At 26.7% G+C, this 14,561-nt stretch overlaps 1 protein-coding gene across 1 annotated transcript in view; it reads left to right on the plus strand.

Annotated features, from left to right (window-relative positions):
• Window positions 1-1,832, plus strand: part of LOC113383282 (spectrin beta chain) — a gene marked incomplete at its 5' end in the record, with an annotated part of 59,930 nt that extends 58,098 nt beyond the window's left edge. Inside the window, 1 exon segment of the transcript XR_003367728.1 lies at window positions 1,752-1,832.
• Window positions 1,833-14,561: the final 12,729 nt, after the last annotated feature.

Raw genomic sequence — 14,561 nt, forward strand, 5'->3', positions numbered from 1 at the left:
GTCCGGGATTTAGATATTTTTTCGGGTTGTCCCGGTTTTCGAAAATTAACAAAAATTATGAAAACAAATGAACAAGTGCATACTTTTTCAAATTAATTATGAAGAAAATTGTATAGAATTTTATATAAGACTCAAAAGCAAAAAAGACAAAAAGACATAGAAACAGAAGTCCGCAATTTTGATTAATAAAAATAATTAAATAGCATTTGTTACTTTAAAGACCCCCGTCTCCGTCCCGATTTTGTCCCAAAAATATGGTCACCTTGTTATAACAATTTTTATCCTGATGAGGAAATTTCCATCTCTAATTTGAGAAGCATGAACTTGTCAACTACTTTTTATTTTTAGATATTTTTATACACAAATTATCAATCAGTGCAGCTGCCAAGGATCATATAAATGTTCATTTATTCTGAAGATTTTACTATTATTGACTTATCTAGTTGATTTTCTTGATCTTATGATCTTATAACATGAACAAAATAACGTTTTCTGGTTATGGATATCGCGTAGTATATAATGATGCATTTTTTGGTAAAGGAAAAATAAACATTTTATTTAGAATACAATACTTATACATTCTCGATTAGCTTATATAACTAATTTTGTCTTGCAAGCATGTGATTGCAATATTCAAAATGTAATATTGGTGCTAGGCTTTCTTGTAATGTGGTGTATAAGATGATATTTAATTTATAAATTAGATGCAAATGTATTTCGAAATTTATTATCTTAAATATTGTGTGTATGTTGAGAATTATGAAAAAAATTCATTACTTCCCGAATCAAGGTGCAAAAGAGCCAGAGATTTGCTGTAGCCACTTGTTACAAAAATAAATATCTAGATATAAAAAATTAATAGAAATTAAATATTGGGTAATATCATTCTAATATCGATATTATTAATAATCCAAGCGATTTTTTTTATTTAATTAAATATATTTTTATTGGCATTGTTTTTTGGAACTATGAGTTTGAAACGAACTTTTTGTTTATACTGTATAACCAGTGACCAGCTGCAAAAAAATTTTAGCGTCACTTCAGAATCTGATGAACTCTACTAAATAATTTAGTAATTTTATATGAAATATACTTCTTGAACAAAGATGTTGAGGGCGTTCTATCATTTTATAATAGTGCAAAACTTATTTGGATAGATGTTGGTATCAAATTTTATTTATATCGCCTGTGGTCGTTTAAAACTGGGAGTGTTTCATGAAAGTTGCAGCAAAAATCTGGCTCTCTCACTTGATTATTTTATGTTGATCTTTGTCAAAAATTCATTAAATGTAACGTCAGACCAGACAAGCCAAAAATTCACAAACGGTTTGTACGAATAGGTAAATTAGGTTTGACTATCATTTGATTGACTAATTAGTTCAAATCATCTTTTTTTCTGCGTTTCCAATCCTATCCTCATTTGACGTATCCTATCTTGCTTATTTGTTTTAAATTTATTATTATTTTATGTTTATTCTATTTATGGTATCATTTATATCATCTGCTATTCTTATTTGATATAAATCCAAAACTTGATATACTGTTTTATCTTCTTTCCGTCTAATACATCATCTTTTTCACCTACACACCTATTTTACTGTAAACCTTCTTGTCTTACCTTCTATGTCTTCCTCTTCAATCTACACCAACATCATTTATGCTTCTTATTTGCAACTTTCTGTATCAACAACTTCTTCCTATCTCATATTGGTCTAACCTCGACCCCCAAGCCTTTGCTTCCCACAAATCAGGTGCATCCACCCTATCCCCATCCAGTGCGTTCCTATCAGCAGAACGTTCTCCTAGCGGCGGTCCAGGAGCATCCTCGACATTGCCGAGCAGTGCTGGTAGGAAACACGGATCCAGATCCAGATCCAAGTCTCCGTTCAGGAGTTTTAGATGGCGCAGAAGTGCGTCTTCATCGAAACAGGAAGGAACAAGTGCCAACAGCGATGACGAAGGTATATTAGGTTTAATAATAGGAAATATCTGAAGATAGACAGGAAAATGGTGGTGAAAATTGGATTATAGATATTTTATAAATAAAAAAATTAATAAAGGTGATGAAGACTATGTCTGGAGCAACTGGCAAGGATGAAAGAAATCAATCTGCAAGCTGGAGTATTTTTAAATGATCTTACAAATCTTTCTTAAATTATCTACCAAATTATTTTGGAGATGACTGTTTGATGATTGTGAGATGTTAGCAACTTTGTTTTCTTATATGAAGACCAACTAGATATTTTTAAATATTTACTTTATTAATACGTTAATAATTTTTATTGCAGCTTAAATATATGAACAAAAAGACTTTTTGCAGATGCATTTAATTCTCAAATAATTTTCATGCACACGCAAACATACACCTACATTGGCACATACATTTGTATATAACATATGTTTTTGTTTTCAGTTAAATATAGACATCCAAAGCATCTATACATGTAATGTCTTGAATATTTTGGAATATTCTTACATTTGAAATCAATATCAACATAATTATCATAGCATGGAGGTAGAATTTCAAAAGAGCTATTAGTCCAATAGTTTCCATTTCATGTATTTTTGTCTTTAGTAGTACATTGTTATAAATCAACAAAGAGCATTGAGTACCGATTATAAACGACTGAATTTACTTTTTTTATTTTAAATTGTAGCAGATGTTCTTTATCAATAGAGATCAGGTTTATTGATTTATTTTGTTTCACACAGATCGTCCAAGCCCTGGTTCATATGATGATTCCGTTGCTGAAGGCGTTTTGACCAGAAAACATGAATGGGAATCCACTACCAAGAAGGCAACCAATAGGTAAAATAAATAAAATAAAGAGCTATATGCTTTTGCCTAAATTAACGAAATTCTAATTATATTTAGTAAAGCAGCAATCTAAAATAGCTCTCTAATCTCTAAATTTTGATGAATTTAATGGATGTGTCTATTTTCAACAAAATTGACATTGTCACAATACTCTTTTTTCACAATATATCATTTATCATAGGTCTTGGGATAAAGTTTACTGCGTCGCCCGTCAAGGTCGCTTATGGTTCTACAAAGACCAGAAAACATACAGATCAACTCCAGATCAGACCTGGAAAGGAGAAGGTGCATTGGAACTACGAGGAGGTGCTGCTGAAATCGCCAATGATTACACGAAGAAACGACATGTGTTCAGGCTGAAGTAAGTATTTTCCATTATATTAATATAATATATTTTATTAAAGTTTCTTAATGTTTGAAGATGCTGGTTGAGTTTATTTCACACATATATTGTGGATAAACCAAATATAATTATTTATTTATTTATTTATTTATTTATTCAACGCCCAAGGCAATAATACAGTATAAGTTACATTTTAAAGTGTACAAATTATAAATTAAAGAGATAGTATGTGAGAAAATTAGAGTATTAAGAGTTCATAGATAGGTTTATATATATACATAACACTTGATATAAACCACAAATATATAACATTAAATAAAAACTAATAAAATTAAACATTTAATAAACTATAAATCACTACTTAAGACAGTCTTTTAAGGATAATTTTTCTGGCTTGATTTTTTATATTTGTCACCGACAGACCAAAGATATCAATCTCAGAAATTATACATAAATAAATTTACAATTTCTACACACCAATTTCCAAATTTTCTTAAAATACTTCATTTTTAGTACGGAATATTTAGAAATAATGATTGAAGAAATAGTTGGTTTATTTCATGTGAATTTTTTCAGAAATATTAAATAAGGTACAAAGATCTTATCTAGTCGTTGGCCTTATTCTCAAGCATAAATAATTTTTGCATTTATAAATGAAAAAATGCCTTGCTTTGACTGTGTACACTATTGCAACGTATTTAGTATATGATTTATATCAATGTAATTAATATTATCAAATCAATTTTTTTTTTATCATCTGTAGAATATAAGAACTTTTAGGAATCTGATTAGAATCAAGTCAAATGAAAGATAACAAGTTTAGTCTAATGCAAAATGAAGAATTTGGGCAAATATTAATACTAAATTTTAAGAAAAATGAACTTACTTGAGTTTAGAAAAACTTTTCTTTACTTCTAACTTTGTACATAATAAATCTGCATCCATAGTTTTAATTCAAACATTCAATGATCAACAGCTGAGGTAGCTTTAGAAGAGCATTATAAAATCTATGAACAACTAGTGGGGTGCATGGCATCGTGCCTTAAGGCAAATTGCTGGAACATCCCGTACCGTAATAAAGAATCTTGGTACGGCACCCAAAAAAAATTACACAAAATGTGTACACATTATTAAAATCTCTATAAAATATCTGATAATTTGATGTACATATGTCCAATAAACCTTCAAAACCCTATGGGAAGTTAAAAGGTTCTGTAAAGTTTATGGACAATCTAAAACAAAGACACGTAAATTGCCTTTTTGATTTTAACAGCAGTAACCATGATACTGCCAAATTATTGATTGATTCCTGATTCACAAAAGCTTGAGTCATTTCTCCCCATACCACAAAATTCTATTTTTTTCTTATTCCAGGTTATCAAATGGTGGAGAATTCCTGCTCCAGGCGCAAGACGATGCCGATATGTCACGTTGGGTAAATGCAGTGACGTCGCAATGTGGAGGCGACGTCTCTGGTATGGGAGGAGCTGCAACATTACCTGCTCCAAGTTCTTCGGGCAAAGATGAACCGAAGCGCAGATCCTTCTTCACGCTGAAGAAAAAGTAAATATATTAATTCTGCGTTAATTTAGTATCAATAAAAATTAATGTGGGATAATTGATATACAAAGAGGGTTTGTATGTGATCACCAAATTCATGCCAACATCATACGCTTTGATGTTTAGCATTACATTACAACGACTTTAAAGTTATGCATTTGTGTGATAATAAATGCATTAATAAAAGACACAGTTATCAACGACTTCATATGCTATAAATGATTTAAATTAGTTGGATTTAAAATCATAAATGATCTAAAATCATTTCATAGAACCATGATGCAAAGTGAGATATGGGTGTATTTGTATTAAATGGAGCATTTCATACATTTACTTGAGAGTTTATTATCACATAATACATTTATAGCATTTAAATAAACTTAAACTGTACTACTTAACAAATTTCTTTGGCTGTCAAAATAATTGACTAAAATGATTTCAAAGTAAAAACTATATTTCAATAGTAGTCTTATTGAACAGTCAGTTTAATGAGTTTGCAAAATAAGTGAATAAACACTTTTTATGTCTAATAAAATTGTAGCAACAATATTATAAAATTATTATAAGGCATGTTCATCAATGAGGCTTCATAATCATGCAAAACCTTGTAATAACAGGTTATCAGTTCATGTTTAAAAAAAATTCTTGAAAATACAGACTCTTATATATGAAATTTTATTCAGAATATGTTTAGTAAAATGACCATTCGGTTTGAATGGCCAAAAAAGTATTTGTTGAGATAGGTTCAAAGTGTTTAAGAAGTTCGTGATCTATCTGGATGCTGCCGAACTCTATTGAACACTTGCACTTTGCCGAAGGACCAGATATATTTAGTTGTTGGCTATATCAGACCGTTTGAATAAAAATAAAAGATGTTGAATAACTGTTTGATTATTGTGTATTTGAAATATTAAGACTTATAGATGATTAGATAGTTGAGGTTTGAATTAGATGTTTTGGATTTGAGTGTTAATTTACGACTGATCTTAGCTATATGAAATTTAAGTAGATACTAAATTATGTAGATTTTATAATTTTATATATTTTTCTGATTGGCCCATTTGTGGAGTTAAGGACACCCCATTACATTTTGGAACCAATCAGTGGTTATTACATTTATCAACGAACAGGTATTGGTTGATAAATTGCATGATACGAAGAATTTAAACTGGATACAGGTAGTGCGAATTTCTTGGAAATATAAGGATGATTGTATGATGTAGTCAGGGACAGGTGATAAAAATTCTAGGAAAAATGGATTACTGATTTTGCGACAGGACGCGTAACAATGAAAGGATGATGGGGTTTATTGTCGCTATCCTGCATGGAGATAATAAAATATAATTATTATACCAGGGTTGGCAATGACGCGTTAACAGAATACAAATGCATAAGTTGCATTGCATAACTTACATTTTTCATTACAAATACTATTCTTCATTTTCATTTAATTTACACAAATGAAAAATTGCATTTGAAAACAATAGATTTGATTTTTCTTTTTCTTAATATTATTATTTTGTTTCTTTTTCTATTTATACATTTAACACATTTTTTGAAGTAAGGTTTCAATTCTTATTGGAACTAGCGGTCTGATTTATATCATTTATATCTTACCATTCAGAAATAAAAATTTACAAAACTAAGGAAATAATAATTGTTCTCAAACATAGTAAATTCATAATAGTTGTACACGGAAGTTTTTACCAAAATAGCATTCGTAAGCTTTTATAAATGTAATTGATGCCATAATCTACAAATATAAAGTATACAGAATAGAAATTTATTACAATTTAAATGGGTTATATATATATATATATATATATATATATATATATATATATATATATATATATATATATAATAAAATATGTAGTAATTCAATCTTATGAAATTTTAATATTAATAAGAAATTCATTTTTATTCATTGCAACTCGTATCATTGTGGTTATCATTTGTTTCTTGTTGCACAAACAGTAACATCAGCAAAATATATATAATTCCATTCTTTTTAATAATATTACCCATAATGTTAGTGAAAGAACTAATTACTAAAAGTAACAATTAGTTCTTCATGAAAACGATAAAACTTACTAGGTATGATTTAATTTTATTTCATTTATTAAATCTTAAGCTATTCGTAGTATTCGTTTCCAAATATCTTATTCACCTACAAATATATACAAGTATATAGAATTTGTATTTGTTAGTTTTCCTTGACGTCTTTTAACTGTGTAATAATAAAAGATATACCTAAATGTTATGGATAGCCAATAGGCATGATATAAACTATTTATTCAATTTATTCAAAATTCACATATATAAAATGACAAACAAATGTTAAATATTTGCTTTAATTACTATCATTTCATATCATTTTTCATTATTTCATATTCATGTCTACACTTATATGTGATAAAAGAAAAAGATTTCATAAATGCAAAGAAAACATTTATTCATATTAAAAGCTCTGTGCAAGAATTAACTATGTTGAATAATATTATTAATTATTGAAAGAACTGAAATGAAGATCGATTTTTGAATTACCAAATACAACATATTGCAAACTGCAATAATTAATCAAGCTTAATTTGCAAAACCAGAAGATATTCTTAAATGTAACATGCTATAAGTTATTAAAATGAATATTAATTCTAATTACATAATTACAAAAAGTCCATTTACACTTGCATTACAGAATTATTATCAAAAATATTATTCTTATATACATATTTTATGCTTATGGTAAAATTGTCTTAATTTTCTTGACACACAAGGTACACGATAAATTACTACAATTATTAAATTTTTTATTATAATATAAATCTTATATAGTATAAATTGTGCTAGCTATTATGAGTAAATGTTTTCTTTTATCATATAGATGTGATCATTTAAAAATAGCAAACTAAACATATACATAATTTTAATAAGGATCTTGCACAATAATTTGTTTTACAAAATGGTAAATTATTTCATTTTTTCAATTTAGACATACTACAATTTTCATATATAATTCTATTAAAAATAATAAAATTACTTCAAATATGGACTGATCATGTATCTAGTATAAAATTTATTTTTGCTGAAATTCTGCTTTTATAAAAACTTGTAATATACATAGTAACACTATCATTGTTTTAACAGATTGTCTTCGATTTTTTGTTAGAATGAATTTAAGTGAATATGGGACATTTGGCTCCATAAATATGACTGAGTATTTAGCATTATGGATGCAATTGAATAAATAGGAATATTTACAATAATGGGTGCTATTCTCATTAGTAATTGTATTTATTTAAAATAAATGTTAAGTAAATGAATTTGTGCTAGATCCTTATATATACATATGTTACTTTTACAATTTACCTACTCACAAGTATTTATAAGTTTTCATTAATTTCATGTTTATGTAATATATTTCCCATTTATTTTTCATTAGTATATATGATATATTTTTGAATTTCTATTAATTTTATATAATTTCTTTTCTTTTTCAGTTAAATAAGAAAGCGCGCGCGAACCACCGATAAACACGCATCACAAAAATTGGAAAAACACAAAAATTGGTATAAAAGATTATTTAATTAATAAATGAATAATATATATACAGAAATATATAGAGAAAAAATTTCATAAATTCTAAAAGTATTTATAATTATGAATAAATAATGAATCCATAGAAAATCATTGTAAACTTTTAGAGACGATTTTTTATGAAAATCGTTTTACAAAAAGATTTTAAAACACAAACTCATTGAATATATTAAGAAATTTTTGAAAAGTTAAATAGTCTAAAATTATAAGTAATTATTATAGTTTTTAGTGCTATGTTAAAGTTTAGGATGCATATATGTGTTTGCATTTACATAATGTGCAATATAATTATATTGCACATTGCGTACACATAGTATAAGGAACTTTAGGCGAGTCTTCTATTCTATGTAAGCGATTTTATATACATAAATATACTTGTATATTCATACAATATGTAAAATATATTTATATATACATGTATATGTATATATATTTATATTTTACACAAATTTTATGTGTATATGAGGATATTTATGTATAACTTAACATATACATATTATTTTAATCTAATGGAAAAATCTATTCGAAGAGCTACTTATTTTTATTTAAACTGCCAGCTATATATACATTTACATGTATTATAATACACTACTGATTATGCTGACAAGTATTTATAAGGACAGTATTTGGTTTTTTTTTTGGTCGTTGCATTTTAAAATTACCTACTTATACATTTCTTTTATGTGTAGCTTATAACTTTACTGTAATTTTGTAAGTTTTATGTATTTTAACTCACGAAAAATGTATTGTTAAATTTTTTGTTTTGCATTTCAAATAAATATATTATAAATTTATTTTTAAAAGTATGTATATTTAATATATTTGTCTAAGCTTATAGTTTACGTACATTTGTATGAATTAGAAGTGTCTTAATATATAACAAAAATAAATTTAATATATTGCTTTGTAATTCAAGATTTTATTTGAAAAATTTAAAGATTTAAATGAGAGTAAGTAAGTACATGCACAAGCATATATACTTTATATATATATATATATATATATATATATATATATAAATATATACATATATATAAATATAAATATATACATATATATAAATATATATGAGTAAGTTCTTCAAGGGCATACATCAAATAAAAATCAAAATTTATTTGATGTATGCCCTTGAAGAACTTACTCATATTTCTCAACATCAAAACCAACTTCTTTAACACATATATATATATATATATATATATACTGTGTATTTTCTATCTATCTATTGTTTACTTGAGATGTATTTGCTTATGCATAATTTGTAAATTTCCAGCTCTAACCGCTTCGAAATCATATATGAAATGATTATCATACTACAGTGAATTATTTTTCTTTATATATTCTTATAAAAATAATAATAATTCCTAAATATAATTGCAGTTTAAATTGGTTTTCACAGTTCACTCTAAATCGATTAAAATCGATTTTGTTACTCGAGTGTGCTTTATAATCTTGAATAAAGTAAATTTTCCATTTCATGTGTGATTCCGATAGATGTTATGATTTTGGCTTAAATGTTTGATTAATGGTTGGATTTGTGCAGCTATCAATAATATAATGAAATAATTCCAATAATTAATATCAAACACATTTTGCAATACTATTAAAAAGGTTGCTTTAATATAACCTGCGCTTAGTTGTGAGTTTGAACATGTATCTATGAGCATATAATATTATTTTAATATTTTTATAAATTGAATGTTTATTTGAAAAGCAAATCAAATGCTGTTAGACGGAAGTCTGTTTTGTATGACACAAGAATTTAATGCTTCAAAGCTAAAAATATCTTTGCGATTAATTATATAGTTAAGCCATTTTAAGATTATATATTTAAATTATATTTATAATGAAATTATAGAATATCTAATAAAAGGCGCTATTAAAATGTGTTGTTTTCTTTGAACAAATATTAAACAAAATTTTCAAATAAAAATAAAATGCAAGTTGTTGAAACTAGTTGTAGAAACAATTAATGAGATTAGTATTGATAAGACATTAATTCAAACATTTAAACAATTAAAGAAAATTAAAGAAAGCTCAGTTGATGGAAATCTAAAATATTTCATGTTTTGATAGATGGAATTATCAGACATAATTAACCCGAGCCAATACTATCAATTGCCTATTAATATTTCTTAATTTACCTCATGTTTAATATGTTTTTTTTAAATAAGATAAATGTTTACAAGGCAGTCTATTTTAGTATCACTACATTGTTTTGAGTAAATAACAATAATGTCAATAAGAATTAAAATGACAATAAAAGTTGAATTAAATAAAAGCATATAAATACTTTATTCACTTGGGCACTTCTTTTATCTTATCAATCTATCTTAAGATTAAAATATTATTATATGCTCATTAAAGCTTCCGCTTATGCAAATTCTTCGACTACTATATACAACAATAGTAAAAATTTATAAAAAATATAGAATTAGGTTTATTGGTGGTTTGATTGTGTGTTAAAGTTAAAAATATTTCCAAGTGTTAAATGAATAAGATTGCTTTTATTTTTTTAGTTCTTTCCTTGCGCGCTCCTTCTAGCTGTTAGATATTTTTAATGTAAATGATAATTATAAATTTATAAAATTTACATTTATATATATATATATATATATATATATATATATATATATATGTAAATTTATGATATTAAGTACCAATGGATATGTGAAGAACAATTTTAATTCAATATAGTTTATATAAAACAGCAAGGTGGTATTATTATTTATAGTTTACATATATATTGTTTTATACATCATTAGATATATAAATATACTCGTACATTTCATATCTGACTGTTTGCCCAAGTTTGAAAGCGCATTCAAATATCCCGCCATACATGTGAAGTATGACGCTTGCAGCGCCTCTATGCAAAATTGTTCCCAGTTCGTGAGGAACTAACGTTCAGTTGAATTCATATAACAGCGTATAAAGGAATCCAATAAGATTCCTAAATTCATAGAGGCGATTGCATGCAGCGCCTCTATGCAAAATCGTTCCCAGTTTGTGAGGAACTACCACGTCAAGTTGAATCTGATCTGAATCCATGGACTACTAGCCACGGATTTATATATTGTTTTTCCATCAATATATATGGACTAGCTGTGGTAGTTTGTATGAAAATTGTATATATAAAATTATATATTGACTTTTCCAACATTATATATGGCCTAACTGCATGGATCTGTATGTAAATTGGATATATAAATGTATATATTAATTTTTCCTGCATTATATATAAACTAGCTGCAGTAGTTTGTATGGGAATTGGATATATAAATGTATATATTAAATTGTACATTATTAGACTCAGTTATGTATCATATATTGAATAATATTATTATAATTAAATTAATATATATTTAAATCATTGTGATTTTGCTAATTACATATGAGTATATTTGTAATATTTTGTAATTATGTATATTAATAAATATTTAAGTAAATTAATTTGATTTTTTTTAAACATGGATGTGTAATTTATAGAATTTTTCAGGTTGCACTTGGCAAACAATAACTAATAGTTCTATAATTAATAATTTTACTTAATTACAATCATACATAAAAATCCATTTACATAAAGACATATCCATTTTATGTTATATGATACTCATTAATTTATTCAAAAATCTTTTTAAATTAATATTAAGTAATTTAACGTTCATATACGCACTTTATACGAGCTCATATTCATTCATAGAATTAGTGCATTTTCATACGAATTTTGCTTCCGATCTACCAGGGTAGCAGACACATCTCAGAATATGTATGAAAGTATAATACTATTCGCGAGACCTATAGAACTCGCATACTCTTCATACAATTCATACATTTTCATACGAATTTTTCGGCCGATCTATTAGGGTAGCAGACACATTTTTCAATCAAATTTCGCTCGTATTTCACAGGGCCGTCTACTGAAATGTTAGGGGTAATTATTTTTAAAATTAAAAATGCAATTTATTGTTTTGGGATATTTTTATAGGTTTTGGTGTTGGGTATCGTTTTTTATCATTAATATTATTGTATAAAGATTGAAAAAGTAGTAAATGTTCATAATGTAGCATATAATTGCAAAATTTAGTTATTCGTGTGTACATATTACAGTATTTGACCTTTTGTTAACGTTTTCAAAAGAACGGCTGCACCGATTTTAAAAATTTAAAAAGCAACGGATGTGGCTTCATCAGCACTCCACTGGATTAGTTTTTTGCGACGATCGGTCAAGCCATTTCTTTAAAATCAGTGGAAATATGCAAACATTTTCGTCCACGTTTTAGCTAAAACCCTTGATCCGAATTCAAATATTCATAAACTTTTCGAAAGATATTTTTTGAGAATCATGCTAATTAGTTTTTGGTAAAGATCGGTCGAGTCGCTTCTTTGTAATTAAATAAACAATGGGGAACAAAATTTATTTTGTTATTATTAGTTAACGGTAGTGTATTCTTGAACTGAAAATACATTCATTAGTAATACCTGAGCAAATAAAATTATTATAATCATACATTGGAATTTTTAAAATAATTTATATATTTGTATAAATCATTTGGAGTTGGTTAAAATGCGGTCCTGGTTTTTTCGTGAATTGCGTCCTGCAATTTGATTGGTCGGCTTCGGTTTCATGTTTTACATTCTATTATTGCTGCTGTTCGCCTGTGATTATTTGACAGCTTTAAAAACATGGCCGACAGTTGGTGTTTGGCAGTCGGTGCGAATGCATCTCGATCAAGAATATTGTTAACGTATTTGTTGAAGTTGTATAAATCCAATTTCGCATTAATTATAGTGCCAGTTTATAGAAAAAGGAGAATAATGGATACGCATATTGAATATCAGAAAAAACATAATGTAAGTCTATAGAATCTTTTTTGGTGAAAAGAATATTTTATATTTATGGTTAATTCTTTAGGAAAATTACTGTTCCAAAGGAGCACTAATGCAGTACAGGATTCTAGTTGTTAAAGAAGGAATAACATACATTTATTGAAAACATTATTGATGTGTTTAATCACCTGAAGGAAATCTTGAATCAACATAATTCTGAGTTTCAAAAATGATTTTAACATAAATCTGTTGAATTAAGAGATGGTCCTATCATGACATATAAAGCTTTAATGGAAGATAATTAAATGATCTGATTATCTAAAATATCTAGTAAGTACTATCCAGTCTGATGATCTAAATATCCAGTAAATTAATTGATTATTATTATAATTTAAGTTCAATCTAGTAAAAATTAATACTATCTAATGTTGCAGATGTCTTGTACATTGTCACGAGCCATACACGTTATTTCCGGGCAAGGGGTTAACAGTATTCCCAGAAATATAAAGCAATTTGGAAATTAGGATTGATTAATGGAAGATCACAGGTTGGAGTATAGTACAGTATAGTATATATATTATAGAATGTTGTCCCGTGTTATTATAAAATAATTTATTGTTTGTTGAGTACTGTTTTAGTGAGATTTGTTATTCACATAGAAACTTAAATATCCAACAACTTGCTTTGTTTAAAACAAATTTTTATTCAACAGTAATTTTTATACAACTTATTATATTATAACATACAAGTGTATTATTGAGATTTAAATCGAAATCTGATAGCAATTAATTAAAAGATTAGAAGAGCCATTATCCTCTGCCAAATTGTATGTACAATTGTTATCATAACTTTGATTGTTTATAACATCTAAACATAATATAAATAATCTAAATAACTAGTCTGATGATTATTATATCCAGTCAAATAATTGATTATTATTATAATCTAAGTTCAATCTAGTAAAAATTAATACTATCTAGTGTTGCAGATGCCTATATAATATTATTTAAAATGCTTTTTCTTGAAATAAATCTATATTCTTTTCACAGGGGTTATAACTTGTAGAAAACAAGAAATATCAAGAAATGAAATCAAATATATTATTGATGAATTGTCTAGAACCATTCCATTTCATTCTATTTAACCCCTTAACCGGGAAGTTAATCTAGCTTGGACAGTGCCGAAAGAGATCATTTAAATTGCAAAGCGCAAACAATATTCTTGCAATCAGTAACATGCATATAATCAGTAACATGAGATGGCACTTGTACATCAACACGAGCCACACACGTTATTCCCGGGCAAGGGGTTAACAGTATTCCCAGAAATATAAAGTAATTTGGAAATCAGGATTGATTAATAGATCACAGATTGGAGTAAGTTTAGCAATATTTTATATACTATTATAGAATG

Source organism: Ctenocephalides felis, unplaced genomic scaffold (genome assembly GCF_003426905.1).
Source record: "Ctenocephalides felis isolate EL2017-DRISC unplaced genomic scaffold, ASM342690v1 CF-g0.4_SCAFFOLD_03570, whole genome shotgun sequence".
NCBI classification, from domain to species: domain Eukaryota; kingdom Metazoa; phylum Arthropoda; class Insecta; order Siphonaptera; family Pulicidae; genus Ctenocephalides; species Ctenocephalides felis.